Source organism: Palaemon carinicauda, chromosome 3, assembly GCF_036898095.1.
Source record: "Palaemon carinicauda isolate YSFRI2023 chromosome 3, ASM3689809v2, whole genome shotgun sequence".
Lineage (NCBI taxonomy): Eukaryota > Metazoa > Arthropoda > Malacostraca > Decapoda > Palaemonidae > Palaemon > Palaemon carinicauda.
Window position 1 is genome coordinate 73954533 of NC_090727.1, and position 16371 is coordinate 73970903.

Consider the following 16371-nt stretch of genomic DNA (forward strand, 5'->3'; position numbering starts at 1 on the left):
TGCGTAGGAGAGGGAGTTAGGTGTTCCATTTAGATATCTTTGTTGCATAATTTAAGTATTTGACATGTTACGTTTTATAGCTTGCAAAGAAGTTAAATATACCTTGAACTTCAAACTAGTTCCCCAACACTTCACAGTGTCATATGACATTTTAATCTCACAATATGTCAGGAATAGCAATGTTAATTCGGTAAAGCAGAATTTTTGCATTGTTTAAAGATTGTTGCTTTTGGGTAAAATTCACTACTATTGCATTTGGATAAAATTTATATAAACCATTCTCATAGTTTTGTAGACATTTCCTCTACCATTCATTCAGTGTTAATCCTCCAGAATATTTTTTTTTTTCATTGTACTAGACTTTTTGGATAGGTACAATTGGGGGGTCTTACTTTTGTAATTTCACTATACTTATTATTCTTAGGGATTTGCTTAGATGATATAATTTTTTAGCTTCCATGGTTCTTTGTGTAATAATGTTGAACTCAAATGTTGAACTCAATCATTCATAATGATTATCATCTGTATGCTTCAATGTAGTACACTTCGTTTCACTTGTCACTTTCAAATGTTAATAACATTAGCATTTCTTGAGGACTTTAAGAAAAACTCGCCAGTACCAGCTATGTCTTTAATCAGGAATATCTATAAATTTTGAATCAAGTCAGTTGTCCAATAACTTTATATTCTCATTAATTTTCAGAATACTACAAACCAAAGTTTTTCAAGATAAATTCACAGCTCATCACTCATCATGTATTAATTCAATGAAGAGAAAGAGACCAAGAGAAATGGCAACAGTTTGAGCTTCAAATCATGGTGGTTTTACAGGATGAGACCAAGAGAACTAGCGACAACCTCAGATCATGTAGTGGTTCAACTTAGAGGAAGAGACCAAGAGAGGTGGCGACAACTCCAAATCATGTGGGAGGTTCAATTATGAGAAGAAAAGCAAGAGAAATGGTGATAGCTCTAAATTATATGATGGTTCAACTAAGAGGTTCTTCAAGAAAACTGATGATTTGAGTGACTTAAACATTTTTACCAAGAGAAGTTAAACATTGGAGGGTTTAGAACCTGTTGCACTTTGCAATATTTTGTTCATGCAGGGCCCTACTGAGAGACCTAGAAAATTCATATTACAATTAAGATGTGCATTAGAAGAATAGAGAATCAAAAACAAGCTACAGAATCCAGGACACAATTGAATATGTGCACAACCGGAGAAAGTTAGTAGACTGATAAGTACCTGCCACTGAAGAATACGAGAAACACCACCAGCCATCCAAGAGGAATATACTAATGTGTCCACCATCAAAGAGGGTAGACAAAGTTCAGAATTTGTTGTTGGTCAAACGTGGATTGTATCGGACAGGTTCTCTTATACACAGTACCAGTTTCTATTCCCCTTACTCACATGTGAAAAGGCAATTTTCTTGTTCATTTCAATCACCAATTTATCCTTCCTTGACAAACTATGTAACTTCTTTAGTTTTCACAGTTGCTTCAGTGTCACTTGCTTGGTAGAACTAACAGCTAGTGAACTGCTGCCTTATATCCTTCTCAGCTAGGTAGAGTTTTATGATCTGAAATATAGAGTTCTTCCTTAACCCCAAGTCCATTCACAGATGAGGCACATACTACCTGGAAGAGAAAAATATAATTAGATGCAAGTATGTACTGCTAATAAATTTAATTCAGAGTTTTGTCTTTCTCATTTTTACCTTGCTCATGTGTAATGTGTCTGAAAAATGGAGTTTTTATGATAAAACAAAGTTTTATGAATACTTACCTGGCAGTTATATATACATAGCTAATAATCTCTATTTCGGCAGAATTTTTCTAAACTAGGCGACCGCCTTGTGGTGGTTGGGTGGTAACACCCGTTAAAGGGTGGTAGGAGGAATCATTCCCGTTTTCTGTTCTTCAGTTCATCTATGCCCGACCTGTCTTCTGAGGGGAGGTGGGTGGGCCTTCTAATGTATATATAACTGCCAGGTAGGTGTTCATAAAACTTAAAACATCATAAAAACTCCATTTTTATGAACAGAACTTACCTGGCAGTTATATATACATAATTGATTAACACACTTGGAGGAGGGTGATAGACAGTAAACATCGTTGGGGAAACAACCAAAAAAGCTGTAGGATAAATAAACACCTTGATTCCTCTGCTAAGGTAGCTGACTTCAAAGGTTCCTGCCTCTTGAGTCGCTTTCCCTTAGGAGTGTCAGCCAGGATGTGACCTGCAGTGCTGAAAACACTCAATCGAGTCTCAACGGGGCGAGACCAACAATCTGACTAGACTTCAGGACTACCTATTGCCCAAAATAAAAACTGCAACCTTACCAAACCAACCACCTAACATTTGCAAAGTAGATAAAAATTATCTAACTAGACTGAGGTGACTGTACACAAGTCGAAGTCCTCAGACAACCAATAAAAAATACACCAACCTATACACAAGTAAACAAAACTAAGGTTGAGGGGAGGTAGTAACTCCTTTGCCTAATACAGAAGCCGTAGCTACGTATGGGCCCAAGGTATAACATTTCTCATAAACCACCCTCACCTCTCTGAGGTAATGAGAGGCGAACACTGAGTTGCTCCTCCAGAATGTCGCATCCATAATTTGACGGAGCGACATGTTCTTGTGGTAAGCAAGCGAGGTCGCAATGGCCCTCACTTCGTGAGCTTGCACTTTTAAACGTCCGAAGTGTTCCTCTTCACACGAGATGCGCTTCTCTTATCACTTCCCTCAGGAAAAAGGACAAAGCGTTCTTGGAAAGGGGCTTCTGAGAATCTTTCACAGAACACCACAGGGAGCTAGAAGAGCCTTTCACACTTTTCGTGCGAGACAAGTAGGTCTTGAGGGCTCGTACTAGACAGAGAAGCCTCTCTTGCTCTTGACCCACTAGGTTGGTCAAGTTAGGAACCTCAAAGGTCCTCGGCCATGGCTCAGAAGGGTTCTCGTTCTTAGCGAGAAAGTCTAATCTCGAGGCACAAACTGCCCCATCCAGATTGAAGCCTACCTGTTTTTCAATTGCATGGACTTCACTAACTCTTTTAGCTGTTGCTAAGGCCAAAAGAAAGAGGGTCTTATTGGTAACCTCCCTAAGGGGAGCCTGTGAGATGGGCTCAAATCTCTTGGTGCACAGAAATTTAAGAACCACATCAAGGTTCCAAGGAGGGGGCTTTAACTGGGTCTGCTTGGTTGTCTCAAAAGACTTCAAGAGGTCATGTAAGTCCTTATCACGAGACAAGTCCAAGCCTCTATGCCGACAGACGGAAGAGAGCACACTTTTGTACCCCTTGATAGTGGACACAGCTAGCTTAGCGTCCTGCCTGAGGTACAACAAGATATCCGCAATCTGGCTCACAGAGGTAGTGGATGAGGAAATCTTGTGCTTCCTACACCAATCTCTAAAAGTCTCCCACTTGGACTGGTAGACCCTCTGCGAAGAGACCCTCCTCGCTCTGGCGATAGCTTTCGCAGCTTGTGCTGAAAAGCCTCTCGATCTGACGAGCTTCTCGATAGTCTGAAGGCAGTCAGATTGAGAGCGAGGGGGTTTTGATGATATCTCTCAAAGTGGGGTTGTCTGAGCAGATTTGGACTTGCAGGGAGGCTTCTTGGAAAGTCCATCAACAAGTCCACCACCTCCGTGAACCATTCCCTCATCGGCCAGAACGGAGCTATCAGGATCATCCGTCCCGAATCGAGGAGGGCGAATTTCCTGACTACCAGATTGATGATCTTGAACGGGGGGAAAAGCATAAGTGTCCATCCCCGACCAATCCATCAAAAAGGCGTCTACTGCTATTGCCTCCTTGTCCGGAACTAGGGAGCAATAGATGGGGATCCTCTTGGATAAGTTGGAGGCGAAAAGATCGATGAGGGGTCTCCCCCACAGCCTCCAGAGACTCTGACAGACCTGTTGGTTGAGGGTCCATTCTGTGGGAAGGACCTGCCCTTTCCTGCTGAGCATGTCCGCCCTCACATTCTTCTGTCCCTGAACAAACCTCGTCAGCAGGTTTATCCTGTTCTCCTTCGCCCAAAGAAGGAGCTCTCTTGCTGTCTCGAACAGAGACAGAGAGTGAGTCCCTCCTTGCTTCCTGATGTAAGCAAGAGCTGTGGTGTTGTCTGAGTTGACCTCCACAATCTTCCCAGACACCAAGTCCTTGAAGGCCTTTAGCCCCAGAAAAATGGCCATCAGCTCCTTGTTGTTGATGTGCCATCCCAGCTGAATTCCTTCCCAACAGCCTGAGACCTCCTTGCTTCCTAGTGTTGCTCCCCAGCCTGACTCTGATGCGTCTGAAAACAACACTAGGTCTGGGTTCTTCTTGTGTAAGGAGATCCCTTCCCCTAACAAGGTTGGGTCCAGCCACCCCTTCAGAAGAATCTTGACTTCTGTTGGAATGGGGAAGGAAAAGGAGTCTTCCTGCATCTTTCTATTCCACGTCTTCGAAAGAAAGTGCTGAAGAGGCCTTAGGTGGAGTCTCCCCAGAGAGACAAACTGTTCGAGGGAGGATAGAGTCCCCAGCAAACTCATCCACTCCTTCGCTGTGCATCTCTTCTTGTCCAGGAAAGTTCTGACTTTTACGAGACACTTGGTCTGTCTTTCCTGAGAGGGAGAAGCCCGAAAAAGAACTAAATTCAGAACTATCCCCAAATAGAGAATAGTCTGATTCGGTCTGATCTGAGACTTCTCCCTGTTGATGACCAGGCCTAGATCTTGAGCCATCATAAAAGTCTTCCGTAAATCCTCCAGACATTTCTCCCTCGATCGTGAACGAATCAGCCAATCGTCCAGATAGAAGGATATCCTTATCCCCTCCTGATGCAGCCAACCTGACACATTCGCCATTACCCTGGTGAAGACTTGAGGAGCCGTGCTGAGACCGAAGCAAAGAGCCCTGAATTGGAAGCACTTGTCCTGCATTACAAATCTCAGGTACTTCCTCGAAGTCGGATGGATGGGGACATGGAAATATGCGTCCTGCAAGTCGAGGGACACCATCCAGTCCCCTGGACGTACTGACGCCAGCACCGACTGAGTCGTCTCCATGGAGAACTTTGTCTTCTCCACAAATACATTGAGAGCGCTGACATCCAGGACGGGTCTCCATCCGCCCGAGTTCTTGGGGATCAGAAACAGGCGATTGTAAAAGCCTGGGGAGGATAGATCCCGAACCGGTTCTATCGCCCCCTTGTCTAGCATTTGGTCGACAAGGTCTATTAGAGCCTTCTGTTTCCCCAGATCTGAGTACGGGCTACTAAGGCCAGCGGAGCATCTGCGAGAGGAGGTTTTTTCAGAAAGGGGATCTTGTATCCTTCCTTGATGACTGAGAGGGACCAGGTGTCCGCCCCTCTCCTCTTCCAAGACTGCCAAAAACCTGACAGTCTTGCGCCTACTGTCTGGAGGAGACGAACTTCATTTTCTGGAGCGAGGTCTGAAAGAACCCCTGGTAGATCTTGGTCCTGATTCTTGCCTTCTCCCTCTAAAATCTGGTCTTGAAGTAGTCCTGCCCCGAAAGGGCTGCTGGAATCTCCTTTCCTCCCGTTTCAAAGAAGAAGGAGGGGCTGCCAAGGGCTTACGAGCAGAACGAGATAATAGGTCTTGGGTGGCTTTTTGGGCTAGAGAACGCGTAATGTCATTAACCAGGGACTCGGGAAAAAGATGTTGAGAGAGGGGGGCGTAAAGAAGCTCAGACTTTTGTGCATTGGTAACAGACCTAGAAGCAAAAGAGCAAAGCAGAGCTCTCTTCTTTAGGACCCCAGCTGAGAACAGCGCAGCCAACTCATTCGCCCCACCTCTGAGGGCCTTATCCATACAGGACATAATACTGGTAAGGTCCCTAGATCCTTCCATCTGGTCAGTTTTCCTTGCGAGAGTCCCAAGCGACCAGTCAAGGAAACTAAAAACCTCAAAGGCTCTAAAAATACCTTTGACGAGATGATCCAGCTCCGACATCGACCACATGACCTTGGCTGAGTTGAGAGCATGCCTTCTAGCAGAGTCCACTAAACCAGAAAAGTCCCCCTTGGAGGAGGAAGGCACTCTCAGACCCAAAGGTTCTCCAGTTGCATACCACATGTCCGCTTTTGAAGCAAGACGAGCTGGTGGAAACGAGAAGGAAGTCTTAACTGTTTGTCTCCGCTCCTTCATCCAGTCATCAATCTTCGTGAGAGCCTTCTTGGCGGAGATAGACAGCTTCATCTTGATGAAGGCCGACTGTTTCTTGGCCTTCTTTCTGTTAAATTGGGACTGAGGAGATTGAGGGGCAGCAGGTTGGAATTCCTCTCCAAAAAGTTCAAGAAGGGAGCGAGAGAGAACTTTGTAATCTCCCGCAGCGTCGGCAGGATTATCATCATCATCAGAAACATCCTCGAGGTCCTGATCCAGATCTGCAATATCCTTCGAAAGAGAGGAAGGATCCTTAGAACCCGACAAGGGCAAATCAAAGGCATCATCCTGCAAAAGACGGGTTGCATCCTGGAGTCCAGCGCTAGAAGAATCCTTGGGACGAGAGGCAGTATCGTCACGCAGAGGCAGGGTGATATCGCCCTGGGACCAAGAACGTGAGGCAGAGTCGTTCTGATGTCAAGAGCGAGAGGCGGTATCGTCGTGGCGGCAAGAACGAGAGACGGTATCGTCGTGGCGTTGTGAACGAGAGGCGGTATCGTCGTGGCGTCGAGAACTAGGGCCGGTATCGTCGTGGCGTCGTGAACGAGAGGAGGTATCGTCGTGGCGTCGTGAACGAGAGGAGGTATCGTCGTGGCGAAGCGAACGAGAGGAGGTATCGTCGTGGCGAAGCGAACGAGAGGTATCGTGCTGGTATCGTTAACGGGAGGCGGTATCGTCTTGGCATCGAGAACGAGAAGCAGCATCGTTCGATAAGGTATAGTCCCGGTATCTAGAACGAGAAACCGTATCGTCCTGGTATCGCGAAGAAGTATCGCCTGGCGAAAGCACACATTCCTCATCCTGGCGTAGAGCGGGAGAAGTTTTCTTTAAAGAAGAACTCCGTTCTCTCTTAGAAGCAGACTTCTTAATCGGTAACGAGTCGTCTTTACGTCTGTCAGACTGGGCGTGAGGGCGGCTAAAGGCTTGCACTAAAGTCAAAAGTTGTTCCTGCATGACAGACAAAGGATTTAGCAACATCAGCTGGGTCTTGCGGCCCCGAAGGGGGGGGGGGGCTGACGAATAACACTAGTAGAAGGGGGAGGATCTTCGGCAGTAGGCTTCGCCCTTTTCACAGGCACGGAGTCGAAATCATCCTCCGACGCACAAGGTTCATAACTGCTAGAACCGGGAGAGAAAGAACGAGACCGTTCGTCGCGGTTCCATCTCCTTTTAGTAGGTCTTGAAGCTTTAAACTTCCATTTACGTCTGGACGAATTCGGAGAAGAAAACAACACATCCGACACGTCTTTCCCGTGACGGTCAAGAGCAGCCTGGGAATCGACAACAGGACTGTCTGAGGCAACGGCTGACCGAGGGTACGTACCTCTCAAGGCCTTTCGGTCATCGACGTACCTTCTCCCTTGGTCCTGGGAGCTTGGTAGAGGTCTAAGCCTAGGGTAATGACAGGTTCGGTCAGTCGCCACCTCCACTGCACTAACACAAGCACTATCACTTTCCTTACCTTTAAAGGCCTCCAGTTGTTCTTTAATGGCCTTCAACTCGGCCGCCAGGCTAGCGTACCGAGGGTCATCCATAGATACGGAACCTGTAGGAGGTGCAGGAGTTACTACCTCAAGGGAAGGATCAACTCCCAAAGAGGAATCAATTATAGGTTCAATAGATAAATCTACACTAAGTTCGTCTTCCTTACCACTAACAGACTTAGACTTAGACCCAGAAGCTCTCCTAACTCTATCGAGCTCTAGCTTACGCACATAGCGCTTCATAATTAACCAATCTTTCTCATCCAAAACCTTACATTCCCCGCACCTATTATCAAGGGCACAAACAAAACCCCTACAATTAGAACAAACGGTGTGAGGGTCTACCACCATTTTCGGTAGTCTCACCTTACATTCCTCATTCGCACAGATACGGTAATGACTCTTTTCACTCATAATGAAAAACAGCGAAAAAGCTAAGAGAAAACAAAATACACGATCGCCAAAACCCCAAATCAGAGTACTTCACCAAAAAAGCAGACTGGTACACCGAGCAGGGAAAGCGAAGAAAAACTCTTAATGACGGACCAACGTGTTGTCGATCCAGCCGGCAGAGATGAACTGAAGAACAGAAAACGGGAATGATTCCTCCAACCACCCTTTAACGGGTGTTACCACCCAACCACCACAAGGCGGTTGCCTAGTTTAGAAAAATTCTGCCGAAATAGAGATTATTAGCTATGTATATATAACTGCCAGGTAAGTTCTATTCATAAAAATACTAAATGATGAAGAGGTAATTTCAGTATATTTATCCATAACTGCTGGAAGCAATTCAATTTTACTTCAATCCAAACCCTAAAACTTAGATCACTTCTCTTACCATGCATAAATTGGCAGAAATTTACGTCTTTTAAATACAACCAATATGATGAACCTTGAATCTTGAAAATAGACTGCAGTTTTTAAGACTGGTTTACTTGCTTGGCACCTGAAAAAATAAGTTTGATAAGATTTTAAGATACAGTACTTAGAGTTCATTTAAATTTCCTCAGTAATAGTACAGTTATTGTCAAGTTCTTCAGAGAAATTATGAATGGCAAGATGTAGTGTCTAGAAACAAAAGATTAACATTAGCTGGACATAAAAAAAAACCTCCAGATCAGGCAGTTGTGGGACCAAAACCTGTAAAAAGTCTTACAATATTGAAAATAACCCAGGTCAAATTACAGGAAATAGGAAAATGGAATACACATTCCATCCCTTCAAATTTAGAAATCATACAGTATATAAGACTCAATTTGGCAAGACTAGTTAGTAGTTCAATACTTCATCAAATCCAGGAAAATTACAAAGCCATAACAAGAAAACCCAGGAAAATTACAAAGCTATAACAAGAAAAAGTTGCGTACACTTTCATAATCTAGTTAAAACTGCTTTATTCAATTTTTGACGAGTAAAATGAGGAAACCCTAAATGTTTGGAATGTTAAATAGGCATAGGATACATGATTTGGTAATTGGTTAATCACAATGTAACAAAAATTAGGTTTACAATTTAATTTCTAAAATCTCAGCCATAATTAACCTTATTCCTAGCTATAAGTTTGTATTTTATACTTTTTTTTCAGTTTTTTTAAATTCATCAGCAAATTCTGTTATTTAAAAAAATGTGGCCTTATAGTCGACATTAAAAATTAATTGACAAATTTGGATTCAAGTTCCTTCTAGTTAGGGGGACAAAAATTGTTATTCTATGGGCCAAATTTTCACATTGGCCAAAAAATCAAGCTTTTTACATACGACTGGATTATTATTTTGGGCCAGCACTGGAGTCTGGGAGAGTATTTAGCTTTCAAGGGTTACCGAGGCTCATCCATCTGATAACATAGAATTTGCTACAACTCTCTTCAGTTTTAATCACATTCTCCAAGATCAAATAAATTCTCATTGAATGAGAAAAACACTCATTGAATATGAGAAGGTATGGAAAATTCATTCTTCCTCCTCCTCAATACTAACTGATGGAAGCAACAGAGGAATCTAAAAAGGAGCTGGAAGAGCACACAATGACAAATTTCTTGAATTTAAAGTCATCAGAACAAAAGCTTTCATATATTTTCTGAAATTACCAAGCTTTTCAAATCAAGTATTATTAGAATTTATAATGAGCAGATCTTCCTCAATGTGGATCGAATACTCCAAGAAATATTGCAGAGACTACACTGTCACATGCATCCAATACCAAAATCACAAGGAAAAATTGTGCACTATTAATGCTGTAGGTTGAAAAAACATAAGGATTAGGAATTTGCTTAAAACGGACAAGCAGTACTTTCCCCCGAGCTATTGATATTCACTCCAGAGCTGTTGCTATTTAAGCAAGAATGTTGCCATTTACATCAGAAATGGTGGCTTTTACATCTTCATGTTATCGATGATGCTAGAACTAGTAGCATTGATGGTATACAATGGGGCATCAACATTACAGCCATAACTCCAAGCAAAACGGAACATATCAGAATTACCATAAGCAGATTTTACAGACGTCACGGGTAAAAGGTGATGAGTAGAGCCACTCACGTTGTATACAATATGTCAATCAACAGGTTGACTTCCATAGATGAAAGCTCCAAGTTTAATGCATATGCGGACTTCCTACTGGACTCAGAAGTGTATGAGCAAGCAAGGAGTTTTGGTTGCTGTAAAATGCAGCATAAAAGGTTATCAAAATAGGTGCTATTATCAAGGGTGCTCTAGTGTTAAGATTAAAGTCAGGACAATTTAAAACAAAGTTAAGGACAAAGAGTGGGAAAGAGACTAGCCAAAATTCTCACCTGAATAGCGAACAGATTGTCTTCCAAATATTTATAAAATCACAAAATCGAGCAGTTTGAGAAGTCTCGCTCGTACATTTTTAGTCTGAATGACAAGAAACCTCTGTAGTAATACAGTACAGTACTCTGGTCTAGTTTAATTAAGGTGTCTGAGGTTTACAGAAGGGTTGATTTGTTCCAAGTTGCTAGTCTTGCTACTAATTAACAACTTGCCCCGAGTTATAACCAATGTGCTTATTTTGCACACACAAAAATTATACAGGCACTACCTGCTGTAATAGCAGTCAAAGCCAATAGAAAATACTAATGAATCCTCCCCCTAAGAAAGCACAAAAATGCTACGGAGGCAACAATCAATACAGAAACTTCAACAAATAGTTAACAAAAAGGCCTTACATGAAAATGCAAAATTATTTTTGATGGAGTTTTCAGAGCACTAAACCAAAAACTCCTTAAACCAAGTACTGTAGCACTATAAAAGGTCAAAATTCCCTCAGTCTATACAAACACAAGTTCCCTAAAGTCACTGCAATTGATTAATTGGTTATTAAACTGGTGCTACAACATTGTTAAGTCATTGACAGCAACAGTAAATTTAGTATAACATGTAAAAGTTTAACAAATTAATTTCATACATACCATATAGACCTATTGATATATTTTTCATTATCATACATGCCTATAAATACATTTCACATATATACCACTAAAAATATTTAGAAGTAAAATATTCAAATAGATTGAATTTAAGTTGTCTTTCATAACAACAAAGGTCACTGACGCCAATACAATTAGATAGAGAAAATTACAACTAAATTTATATAAGTTAGAAAAAAATGAAGATCTCTTGCCTTTCTGAAATATAATTAAAAATATCACCAAATTAATAAACATCTGCTCCAAGAATTTCAGAAAGGACGTAGCTGCCCTCCTTGTCATGGGCTTTAGAGATAACTTACAAGATCCCCAAAATCAGGGTCTTTCATGATATAAGCCTAAGGACTCCAACAGGGTAAAATAGCCCCGAGAGGAAAGGAAAAAAAATTATGAAAAGTAATATACAATTAAAATAAAATATTCCAAGAACAGTAACAACATTAAAACAGACTTTTCATATATAAACTTTAATAAGAGACTTATGTCAGCTTGTTTAACATAAAAATGTTTGCTGCATTCTAGTATTATGAAGAGGGTGGTACTGTCCGGGGGGATCTGAATGTAAAAGACTATCAAAAATTATTAAAAACCTTATACATGCATAACGAACTAAATGAACGACAGTGCCAGAGATCAATACTAGATCGGGAAGAAGAAATTTGATGGACCGTAAGTTCCTGTCCAACAAATTAAGATGAGAATTAGTAGCTGAAGACCGGACACGATAATAATACTCGAAACAAGGTAGAATAAAAGAATTAAAAGGCCTTTACAGAATGAATTGATCACCAATTTTTTTTTTTTTGCGCAGTTGAAGAGGGCACAGACCTAATGTGTTTCTCAAAAGTAAGTTTGTTGTCGAGAATCAAACCTAAAATTTAAAAAATGTCATACAAATTTAAAGGAACATTATCAATGCTGAGAGCCAGATGTTGAGGAGCAGCTGTCCTCGACCTACTTACAAATACAGTATTAGTTTTGTTAGGATTCAACTTAATGCCCAATAATTTGCACCACATACAAAATTTTAGCTAGATCTCTATGAAGGGATTCAGCAACCTGAGATCTACATTCAGGAGATGGAATTGATGCAGAGTATCATCATCTGCATATGCAACGAGTATGTTTTTAAGCCAAACCATAAGTAATGTGTATATAGTACAAAAAGTGATGGGCCAAGAAAACTATCCTGAGGAACACCAGATATCACATTCCTGTACCCACTATGAAGCCGGTCAACAACAACTCTTTGTGACCTATTACTTAGAAATTCAACAATGATGCTAAAAAAAGACCCACCCACTCCCAACTGTTAAAAAGTTTGAAAACAAGGCTCTTATGATTAACACGGACAAAGGCAGCATTAAAATCAAGGCCAATCATACAAACTTCCAGACCACAAGCAAAGGGTTTCTGGACAGCATTGGAGATTGTAAGAAGGGCATCACATGGTCCAAGGCCTTTATGAAAGCCAAACTACAAACTAGGGAACAGACGATAGCATTTAGCAGACCTATTTAGACGTTTTGCCAAAAGATGTTAAAACAAGATAACATGAGAGTCAAGGAAATTGGCTGGTAATCAGTAGGACTTGAGTTACCACAAACACATTTACATACTGGAGTAACAGATTCTCCAAGTGCTAAAAGCTACTCTTCTAGCTAACTTGTGCAAAATAACATATCTTTGTAGCTAAGAAATCTACAGTTATAAAAAAACAAAGGAAAAATACCATTTGGGTCTACACCTCCATAAGCATCAAAGTCTGTCAAGAGAGTTCTAATTTCATAAGATCGAAAAGCTAAAAAAGTTAGTTTAGTCTCAGGAAAACAGGAATGAGGAAGATCAAGTTTCTCATTACTTTGCTCACTGTCAAACACAGCTAAAAGGGCTGCCCTTTCCATTGGACAGTAAGTGACAGAGCCATCTGGTTTAAGTACAGGATGAACTGTTGCATCTACACCAAAGAATACAGATTTAAGGTAAGCTGACCACTAATTTTCTTTAGTAGTACCAGAAAGGGTTTCTTTTATGGCTAAATTGTATTCCTTTTCAGTTAGAGCATAAACTCTTTCGAGTAAAAGCTCTAAGCTGAGTATAGTTATTCCAAGTCAATCCTGATCTGTTATCATTCCATAAATGATAGGCCTCCTGCGTCTCCAAATAAGGATTTGGCTTTCACTCAGTACCTTAGCACATGAGAAGGGATACGCCTATCAATTACGTTGGCTACCTTGTAGAGGTAGTATCTCAATGGGTGGGTGGTGCCCTGGCCAACCCACTATCTATAAAGACTACGAGATCAAACAATCACTAGGGAGGCTAGGGTAATCCTCCACATGTCACACGAATGTAGCTAATTCAAAGATGGCAACGAGCAGATTACTCCAAGCTATTATTATTATGATTATTATTACTTGCTAGGCTACAACCCTAGTTGGAAAAGCAGAATGCTATAAGCCCAGGGGCTCCAACAGGGAAAATAGTCCAGTGAGGAAAGGAAACAAGGAAAAATAAAATATCTTACGAACAGTAACAACATTGAAATAAACATTTCTTAAATAAACTATAAAAACTTTAACAAAACCGGAGGAAGAGAAATAAGATAAAAGTGTGCCCAAGTGTACCCTCAAGCAAGAGATCTCTAACCCAAGACAGTGGAAGACCATGGTACAGAGGTTATGGCACTACCCAAGACTAGAGAACAATGGTTTAATTTTGGAGTGTCCTTATCCTAGAAGAGCTGCTGACCATAGCTAAAGAGTCTTCTATCCTTACCATGAGAAAGTAGCCACTGAACAATTAGAGTACAGTAGTTAACCATTTGGGTGAAGAAGAATTGTAGCTAGCACCAAAAAAACATTAACTGCCTGGCCTCTTTGTTCCTATAAAAATACTCATCAAAGAATATTTATAATTCATGGATACTTATTGAAAAGCTCCTTGTGCTGAAACATACTCTAAAAACATAACCCAAACTGCTTCCTCTTTCAAATATTTTTTTAAGCTGCTTTAAGTATTTACTTCTGAACCTGCCTTTGAGCTGGCCAAATATAGCAGCTTATTTCTATATACCACACAACTTTCATCAACCATCTTTTCTATAATCTTAACAAGAAAATTGTAATGAAGAGGCAATAACTTGCCATTATCAATACATCTTTTGCAGGTTTGGGAAAGGGTAGTGCTCTTAGTTCATAGACATTGAGGAAGATGTGCTCTATAAATTCTTAATTTGAAAAGTTTGGTACAGTATTTTCAGGACTATATTTGGGGTTGATGTGCAGTGTGATCTTCAAAAACTTTATGAAAAGCTAAAACAAGGAATCAAATTAGCATTATTATCATTATTATTATTTTTTAAGCCACAACCTCAATTGGAAAAGCAAGATGCTATAAGCCCAAGGGTTCCAACAGGGAAAATAGCCCAGTGAGGAAAGGAAATAATTATTATTTGCTAAGCCACAACCCCAGTTGGAAAAGCGCGATGCTATAAGCTCAGCCCAGTGAAAAAAGGAAATAAACTGCAAGAAAATTAAGAACAATAACAACATTGAAATAAATCTTTCATTTATAAACTATAAAAACTTCGAAATAACAAGAAGAGGAGAAACAAGATATAATAGTGTGCCAGAGTATACGCTCAAGCAAGAGAACTCTAAAACAAGCCAGTGGAAGACCATGGCACAGAGACTATGGCACTACCCGAGACTAGAGAACAATAGTTAGATTTTGGAGTGTCCTTCTCCTAGAAGAGCTGCTTACCATAGCTAAAGTCTCTCTTCTACCCTTACCAAGAGGAAAGTAGCCACTGAACAATTACACTGCAGTAGTTAACCCCTTGAGAAAAAGAAGAATTGTTTGGTAATTTCAGTCTTGTCAAATGTATGAGGAAAGAGGAGAATGTGTAAAGAATAGGCTAGACTATTCTGTGTATGTGTACGCAAAGATGAAACAAGTCTTAACCAGAAAGAGAGATCCAATGTAGTACTGTCTGGCCAGTCAAAGGACCCAATAACTCTTTAGCAGTAGTATCTCAATGGGTGGCTGATGCCTTGACCAACCTACTAACTGTAAATACCAAAGAAATATTGTCCTCCCCTCTCCAGGGCTATCGTATCACTGTGCACTGCACGGAATTCGTGAGGACTGTTTAAGGAGGACCTACGGATTCAGGGTCTAACAAATCCATCATATCACCTCTTATACAGAATTACATCCGACACACATTGACATCGCTGAGAACCAATACAGTATTGGCATTGGAGCCGAGGCCACCTGGTTGCTTGTAATGTATGCACTAGACTAACATATCTTGATTTCACAAGCAAACCTGTTAAGACATTCTTTTCAGCACAATCAGAGTACCAGATCAGTCAGTCATCCTCAAGATACTCCAGTTCTATTGGGACACCCTCACATTGCCGTGAGGCAGTGTGATCTTTACAACCACCAGATTCCAAGATAGAAGACCGAGCTGGTAGACTGGATACTAATTTCTCAAATTTTGCTCTAAATCCTGAAAAAATTTTTGAGTAAAAGAGAATTTAAAGTGTTTTTATGACATCTAAGATATTGTTTTTTATTGACCTATCATGGGTTTAGATTAGTTTTCTGTGATACAGTAAATTACTACTACCTCCTACTTTTGCAGATATATTTGGAGACTGATTTTTGGTCAAGTTAAATCCTACTTCTAAAGAAGGATTTTACCAAGTAGTAGCCAAGGAATTAGGACCACTCCATTACTGCAATCTTTTCACAGTACTGCAATTTTGACATCCATTCAACATAATTTCACACAGTTTTATGTGGAACATTTAATTCTAATACCTTGCAATCCCTCAAAATTTTGCACAGTTTCACAGATTTTGCCTCTGTTAAATTTCCCTTACCAATCTGTCTCATAGAGCAATGGACTTTGAAAATATCACCATCTTTGGTCTTGTTATCTGGCCATGACAAAAACTTTATTGAATTATACTGGCTCAAGTACGCCAGACAAAACTTAATTTTCTTTATATTTTTCTTTCCTCTTTTTAAGATTTTCCGCCTATATCCAGATCCTGGATTGTGTGGATCAAGAGGAATGTACTGTATAGAGCCAATAATACAACCAATAAGCCATTTGCTTCTTTAAGTTGCCTTATCAGTCTTATTCATGCATGTGGTCATCAACTGAGTCATGGTTACGTTGAGAGATTCAGTGGTACAGTTAAAAGTACTATTAACAAACTATCCATGAAGGTTA

At 40.7% G+C, this 16371-nt stretch overlaps 1 long non-coding RNA gene across 1 annotated transcript in view; it reads right to left on the reverse strand.

The window, feature by feature from the left end:
- Positions 1 to 940: 940 nt before the first annotated feature.
- LOC137638342 (uncharacterized) overlaps positions 941 to 16371 on the reverse strand; it is a 111099-nt gene continuing 95668 nt past the window's right edge. Inside the window, exons 4-5 of the long non-coding RNA XR_011044078.1 lie at positions 8511 to 8618; positions 941 to 1644 (exon numbers count right to left, since the gene is read on the reverse strand). This is a non-coding gene — a long non-coding RNA (uncharacterized lncRNA). The remainder of the gene's footprint in view (positions 1645 to 8510; positions 8619 to 16371) is intronic.